Source organism: Sus scrofa, chromosome 7 (genome assembly GCF_054392235.1).
Source record: "Sus scrofa isolate SSC_HxYL_T2T_F1_AM1 chromosome 7, Sscrofa_HxYL_maternal_Yorkshire_Landrace_v2.0, whole genome shotgun sequence".
In the NCBI taxonomy this organism is placed as follows: domain Eukaryota; kingdom Metazoa; phylum Chordata; class Mammalia; order Artiodactyla; family Suidae; genus Sus; species Sus scrofa.
In genome coordinates this window covers 55,186,736-55,194,398 of record NC_139389.1, presented here as the reverse complement: position 1 = coordinate 55,194,398, position 7,663 = coordinate 55,186,736, and the positions used below count along the sequence as shown (strand labels likewise).

The window sequence follows — 7,663 nt, the reverse complement described above, 5'->3', positions numbered from 1 at the left end:
CAGCTCCTACTTGAACTTGCCTGGGAACTTCTATATGCCGTGGGAATGGCGCTATAAAGCAAACAAACAAACCAAAAAAACCCACACTGTTTTAAGCCAGCCTCTTTTTGTTATATTCCTGTGGTCTTAGAAATAATTCAAAACTTTAGAAGGCTTTTATGGTGAAAGATAAAATCCTTTTCTCCTTGGATTGCTTTTTAAAAACAACTTCTTCCTGGGTCCTGGGTCCTGGCTCCTTGCTCCGGATCCTCCCTTGAGAAGCTGAGCACCTTGTGTTTGACTTTCCAAAGCTCCGTGCCAGTTTCATTTTGTTCGGCTTCACAGGTTTTGAACACAAGCCCTTGGCCTGATCCAGCCTGGCACACCCCCAAAGGCACGGCCCGCCAATGCCAGCACAGCTTTCAGTACTCGGTAATCCCACTAGGTACAACTTGCTGTCTTTATTGTAAGACTCCTATTCTCTTTATCCTACCTAATAGTCTTTATTGTAAGACTCCTATTCTCTTTATCCTACCTAATAGGGTTCTCTCTGGGCCCAGAGCCTGCTACACAAGCTTCCGGAGGTAACTCTGGTGCCCAAGGAAGCCAGTTTCAGGGACTCCAATAACCCCCAGCAACATTCAAGTCCCCACTTGTCTTCCCCCAACATCAGGGAGTCTTAGATTTGGACTGAAGGAGAAGGGCAAATGAGGCCGTCAGTTCAAATAACCCACAGAGACAGAGGGCAGGGCCTGGTGGTCCCGGTCCTCTCTACCAGGAGATGCTGGATGGAGATCCTGGTACCACCTTTGTTCTCCCATTTCAGTTTGGAACTCTGGCAAATGCGAAGTTCTCTTCTGGGTGATTATGAATCTCCTCTATTTCAGTTAGAGCCTGTTTTTGTCTGTTTGGACCTCAGCATACAAAGAATTAAAACCTGGGCAGAGGCCCCTTATTTTGGCTTTGATGTTTAATCCTCCCTTTGGACTCCACCCTGCGTGTTAAATTGTGTGTTTGCTGCAGGAGTTTTCTTGGCACAGGGCCAGAGAGGAAAGTTAAGACAAAGCCAGAGATGGCTGTTTCCCTGGATCAACAGCCTGAAGCAAAATGGAGAGAGAGGGTTTTGATCTTTGATTTTTGCAGAGAGGTTGGGGGTGGGGTGGGGTGAGGAGGGTTTAGGAGTTGTAGTTGTTGCTTTTAAGCAGGAAAAGTATTTTTATTATTTTATTTTTTTACTTTTTTAATTACTCAATGAATTTATTACATTTGTAGTTGTACAATGATCATCACAATCCAATTTTATACGCTTTCCATCCCACAACCCCAGTGCATCCCCTCACCCCACAAACTGTCTCCTTTGGAAACCATAAGTTTTTCAAAGTCTGTGAGTCAGTATCTGTTCTGCAAAGAAGTTCAGTCTGTCCTTTTTTCAGATCCCACATGTCAGTGAAAGCATTTGATGTTGGTGTTTCATTGTCTGGCTGACTTCACTTAGCATGATAATTTCTAGGTCCATCCATGTTGCTAAAAATGCCAGTATTTCATTCCTTTTAACGGCTGAGTAACATTCTATTGTGTGTATGTACCACATCTTCTTGATCCACTCCTCTGTCAATGGACATTTAGGCTGTTTCCGTGTCTTGGCTATTGCAAATAGTGCTGCAATGAACATCGGAGTACAGGTGTCTTTGCGAGTCATGGTTTTCTCTGGATAGATGCCCAGGAGTGGGATTGCTGGATCAAATGGTAGTTCTATGTTTAGTTTTCTGAGGAATCTCCATACTGTTTTCCACAGTGGTTGCACCAATTTACAATTCCACCAACAGTGTCATAGGGTTCCTTTTCCTCCGCACCCTCTCCAGAACTTATTGTTTGTAGACTCTTTGATGATGGCCATTCTGGCTGGTGTAAGGTGGTACCTCATGGTGGTTTTGATTTGAATTTCTCTAACGATGAGTGATGGTGAATATCTTTTCATGTGTTTTTTGGCCATCTGTATGTCTTCTTTGGAGAATTGTCTGTTTAGATCTTCTGCCCATTTTTTGATGGGGTTGTTTGTTTTTTTGGTATGGAGCTGCAGAAGGTGTTTATAAATTTTGGAGATGAATCCCTTGTCAGTTGCTTCATTTGCAAAGATTTTCTTCCATTCTGTGGGTTGTCTTTTTGTTTTGTTTAGGGTTTCCTTTGCTGTGCAGAAACTTTAAAGTTTGATTAGGTCCCACTTGTTTATTTTTGTTTTTACTGTCATTACTCTAAGAAGTGGATCTGAGAAGATGTTGCTGTCGTTTCTATCAGAGAGTGTTTGGCCTATGTTTTCCTCTATGAGTTTTATAGTATCTGGTTTTATATCCAGGTCTTTAATCCATTTTGAGTTTATTTTTATGTATGGTATTAGAGAGTGTTCTAATTTCATTCTCGTCCATGTGGCTGTCCAGTTTTCCCAGCACCACTTATTGAACAAGCTGTCTTTTCTCCATTGTCTATTCTTGCCTCCTTTGTCACAGATTAGTTGGCTGTAGGTGCGTGGGTTTAATTCTGGGCTTTCCTTCCTGTTCCACTGATCTATAGTTCTGTCTTTGTGCCAGTACCATACAGTTTTGATGATTGTTGCTTTGTAGTACAGTGTGAAGTCCGGGAGCCTGATTAAGCAGGGAAAGTATTTATTAGCATATCCATTTGAAAGAGCAAGTTTCGGGGATTTCAGTCTGTCCAGACTGCCCACATCTCTTTGTGTGTTGGCTTCAACCTCTTCCATGCTCTGTGGTTGGCTTGTCCCATCCAGGGTGGGGGCACTGCTGCAGCCACAGCTGAACTGTGTGGAGGAAGCAGAAGGGCTTCCTGGGAGGAGAGGGGCTGGAGTTACCTGGAGAAGAATGAGAGGCTGGGCAGACAGAACCACACGGCTGGTTCTACAGCTCCCCTGTTTACACAGAGGGTAAGTGAAGCTCAGCAGGGGCCCTGTCCCATGGGCCAAGCTCCCACTGTGCTGAGCTGCCTGCAGGAGTTATATCCTGGTTTGAGGGATGGAACAGAGTAGAAAGAGTCTGATCACAAATTTATCTCTGATCACAAACTAATGAGTGGCTGAACCAGTTCCGGATCTTGGGTCCAGAAGTTGGGACCCATGTTCTTCCCAATATAGTTGCCAGTGGCCTAATATTCAGTTTGGGAGACAGAAGACAGCAAGGAGCTAGGTCAGTCCTGGTAAACTTGGGCCCGGTGTTCCTATTCATAACCCTTGACAGCCATTATAATGCTATACATTAATGTATTTCTTGATTTACCCCAAGCCCATTCTTTTTTTTTTTTCTTTTTTGTCTTTTTGCCATTTCTAGGGCCACTCCCGCAGCATATGGAGGTTCCCAGGCCAGGGGTCCAATTGGAGCTGTAGCCAGAGCCACAGCAATGTGGGATCCAAGCCACGTCTGTGAGCCACACCACAGCTCACGGCAGTGCCGGATCCTTAACCCCCTGAGCAAGGGCAGGGATCGAACCCGCATCCTCATGGTTCCTAGTCGGACTCGTTAACCACTGCGCCACGACAGGAACTCCACCCCAAGCCCATTCTTATCCAGTGTCTATTGGATCCTCCCCAAAATCTTGCAAGGCTGGATCATTCTTTCAGATTATAACACCACCAGAATTCCCACCAATGAGAGGAATTTAACTGCTTGATGACCTTGAGTTCACCTCCCCCAGAACTACTGGAGCCTAAGGATTGATAGTATTTACTGCCTTTTTATCTCACCCGCAACCAATCAGAGAATTGTGCATGAGCTGATCACTTATCCTGGGACTCCCCTCCCTCACCAGACCTTTAAAATTGCCTCCCATGGAGTTCCCATCGTGGCTCAGCGGAAATGAATCTGACTAGCATCCATGAGGATGCAGGTTTGATCCCCAGCCTCGCTCAGTGGGTTAAGGATCCAGCGTTGCTCTGAGCTGTGGTATAGGTCGCAGACGCAGCTCAGATCTGGCATTGCCGTGGCTGTGGCATAGGCCAGTGGCTACAGCTCCAATTGGATCCCTCACTTGGGAAACTCCAAATGCCATGGATGCAGCCCTAAAAAGAAAGAAAGAAAAAAAAAACCTCCCTGAGATCCATGGGTGAGTTCAGGGTTTTGGAGCACGAGCCATCCCGGACCCCTTGTCTGGTGCCTTAAATAAATGCTGCCCTTTCCTTCCTGCAACCCCATGTCAGCAGGTTGGCAAGTTGTTCGTAACAACTCCAGTCATACGACATCTGTTCCTTTGTGTCTGTTTCCGAGGTTCATCATGTTGTGACGTGTGTCAGAATTTCATTCCTTTTTAACGCTGCCTTGTTTGCTCTTAACCAAGTCAGCCCCCTCCTGTCGTGTTACCCCCAGAGGCACTTTACACAGAACCTGCAGAGCTGACCCAGACTCTTAGGCTGCAGGATCCTGTATAACACCAGCATCCTTGTTGGAGAAGTGGACTGGGATCCTATTCTTTCTGGATTCTCTAACCACAACCCTCTTCCCCTTCATAGTTAGTTCTCAGATTTATGTAACCTCTTTCTGCCGTGTGTCCTTTATGCCTCTATTTAATTGTGGTTAAAGCTCTGCCCCTTTGAAAAGAAATTTCAGGTATCAGGAAATAGGTATGAATATATCAGGGATCAAGGGTCCTTCGTGTTCCAACTAAACTACATCGAGATTAGAGATGGCTTTAGACAAAGGTCATGAGAAAAAAGTAACACGTACTGGGCATTTTCCATGAATCAGACTCTCTGCATCTATCATATGGTTTAATCCTTTCAACAACCTTTCAGAGAGACGTATGATCACTTGAGTTTGCACAGGTGAGGAAATTGAGGCCCTGAGAAGCCGGGAGACCTAGGTTCCCAGAGCTGAGACCAGGATGAGGGCAAGAAGCCAGGCTTGCTCCTGCCAGGCCCAAAGCTCCTGCAGCTCCAATTTGACCTCTGGCCTCAGGAATGTCCATGTGCTGCAGGTGTGGCCATAAAGAAAAAAAAAAAAAATTAGTGCACTTTGACGAAACTTAAAATACTCAAATTTTACCTTATTTTTTTAGGGGAATACCTCCCTTTATTTATTTTACAGGTGACTTACAATGTTTTGTTAGTTTCAGGTGTACAGCAAAGTGAATCAACCATGCATATGCATATGTGTATATATATGTATATGGTATATATATGGTATATGCATATGTATATACATATGGTATATATGTTTGCATATGTATACCATACACACACACACACACACAGAGCCATTCTTTTTCAGATTCTTTCCCTATATAGGCTATCACAGAGTATTGAACAGATTTCTCCAGGCTACATACTACGTCTTTGTTATCAATCAGTTTTGTATGTAGCAGTGCGTCTATGCCCATCCTAACCTCCCAGTTCATCCTTCCCCCCAGGGTTTCCGCTCTGGTAACCATAAGTTTGGTTTCAAAATCTTTGAGCCTGTTTGTTTGGTGAAAAAGTTCTTTTTGTTTTTTAATTACATTTGTTTGTTTTTGTTTTTGTTTTTGTCTTTTTAGGGCCACACAGCATATGGAGGTTCCCAGGCTAGGGGTCGAATCAGAGCTGTAGCTTCTGGCCTACACCACAGCCACAGAAACCCCAGATCTGAGCCACATCTGCCACATACACCACAGCTCACAGCAATATGAGATCCTTAACCCACCAAGGGAGGCCAGGGATCGAACCTGTGTCCTCATGGATGCCAGTCAGATTGGTTTCCACTGAGACAAGAACTCCACATTTGATTTTTGTTTAAGCACTTATTTTTTGCAGCTGGCTTATTTCACTTAGCATAATTTTTTTTTTTTTTTTTTTTTTTTTTGCTATTTCTTTGGGGCCGCTCCCACGGCATATGGAGGTTCCCAGGCTAGGGGTCTCATTGGAGCTGTAGCCACCGGCCTACGCCAGAGCCACAGCAACGCGGGATCTGAGCCGCATCTGCAACCTACACCACAGTTCACGGCAACGCCGGATCGTTAACCCGCTGAGCAAGGGCAGGGATCGAACCCTCAACCTCATTGTTCCTAGTCGGATTCGTTAACCACTGCGCCACGACGGGAACTCCACTTAGCATAATTTAATATCCTGAAGGTTTATCCATGCATAGCCCCTGTCCAAATTTCCTTCCCTTTTGAGGCTGAATAATATTCCATCTTATGCATAGACCATGTCTTACTTGTCCATGAACTGGGGTGCCTCCATCTTTTGGCTGTTGTGAATTATGCTGCTAGGAGTATGAGTGTACAAACATCTTTTCAATATCCTGCTTTCAACTAGTGTACAAAGAAAGCGTAAGGACGGAATCGAAATGCAAATTATTGTCCCTGGCACCGCTTGAGCCAACTAAACAATCAGTTTTCCTACTCTAGTTCATTTCAAAATAAGAGTGTGGATTAAAAGGTGAAGTCTTAGAAAAGAACAAACTAAACTAAGAAGAGACTGAAAAAAAGAAAAAGAGATTGATGACTCTGATTATATGAAAAAGGAAGGGGAAATTGAATGATGATAAAAGAACTCAAAGGACCAAATTCTAATGCCTACAGGGTGGACATGGGCCATTGGGTTGAGGCGGGCAGAGGGGCCTTTGCCCACGGAGTATGTGGAGGGGTAGGGGAGGACAGGGCTCAGCCCCAGCCCTCTGTTGACATATCTCAGCAGGCCCAATTTCCCCAGTTTTTCTGAAGTTTTACCAAAGAAGTTTGATATCTGGATGGTTATGTGAAATCTCCCCCTATCAGCAATGCTTCAACGTTTTAAAAATATAGAGCAAGGCAGGTTTGCAGGCTGCTGTCTCCAACCTACTCTCTGTCTACATCCTCAGTGCCCTGCCTGCCATGGCCTTGGGTGCTGCCCGCAGGTGCCGTCAGGTTGCTGCACAACCAGCCCTGCTCTACTCACGGTGCAAAAATTCAGTGACAACCATGAATGGATGGGGAAAGTAACATCACGTCTTTTTCTATCAAAGGAAATCTTGGTTACTGCACTTTGCTCTGGTTTCAGCTGAAACGCCCTCCTGTGACCCTCCCCCCCTTCCCTCTTCTCCCAGCAACAGTTTGTTTCAATCAGCCAACCGAGAAGAATGGGCGCCCTGACCTGACCAATGGGAAGGGGACAGGTACCTCACCTGTCTTAGGGATAAATAGGGAGGGTCTTGTCTTTGCACCACTTTTTGAGCACCCGCGCCCTTCTGCAGAAGTCAAGAGCCTGGTCGAGATCTCCCCTTGTCCACGTGGCTCATTTTCCGACACTGACAACCCGAGCCAGAGTCATTTTATTTCCACAACATGGATAACAACAGAAAATGGCATTGGAACAGTGGGAATCAGCAATTTTGCACAGGAAGCTTTGGGAGATGTTGTTTATTGCAGTCAGCCTGAAGTTGGGACAAAATTGAACAGACCAGGCTTTAGTGGTATAAATCCTTGTCTTCCTTTCTCTTGGAGGAGTTTGGTGCTTTGGAAAAGCGTGAAAGCTGCTAGTGAACTCTATTCTCCTCTATCAGGAGAAGTAGCTGAAATTAATGACGCCCTAGCAGAAAACCCAGGATTTGTCAACAAATCATGTTATGAAGATGTTTGGCTGATCAAGATGACACTAGGTAACCCTTCAGACCTAGATGAACTAATGAGTGAAGAGGCATATGAGAAATACATAAAATATATCGAGGAGTGA

The 7,663-nt window shown here is 44.9% G+C and overlaps 1 pseudogene; it reads left to right on the top strand.

The window, feature by feature from the left end:
- Positions 1–6,524: 6,524 nt before the first annotated feature.
- LOC146401591 (glycine cleavage system H protein, mitochondrial pseudogene) lies at positions 6,525–7,663 on the top strand (annotated as a pseudogene).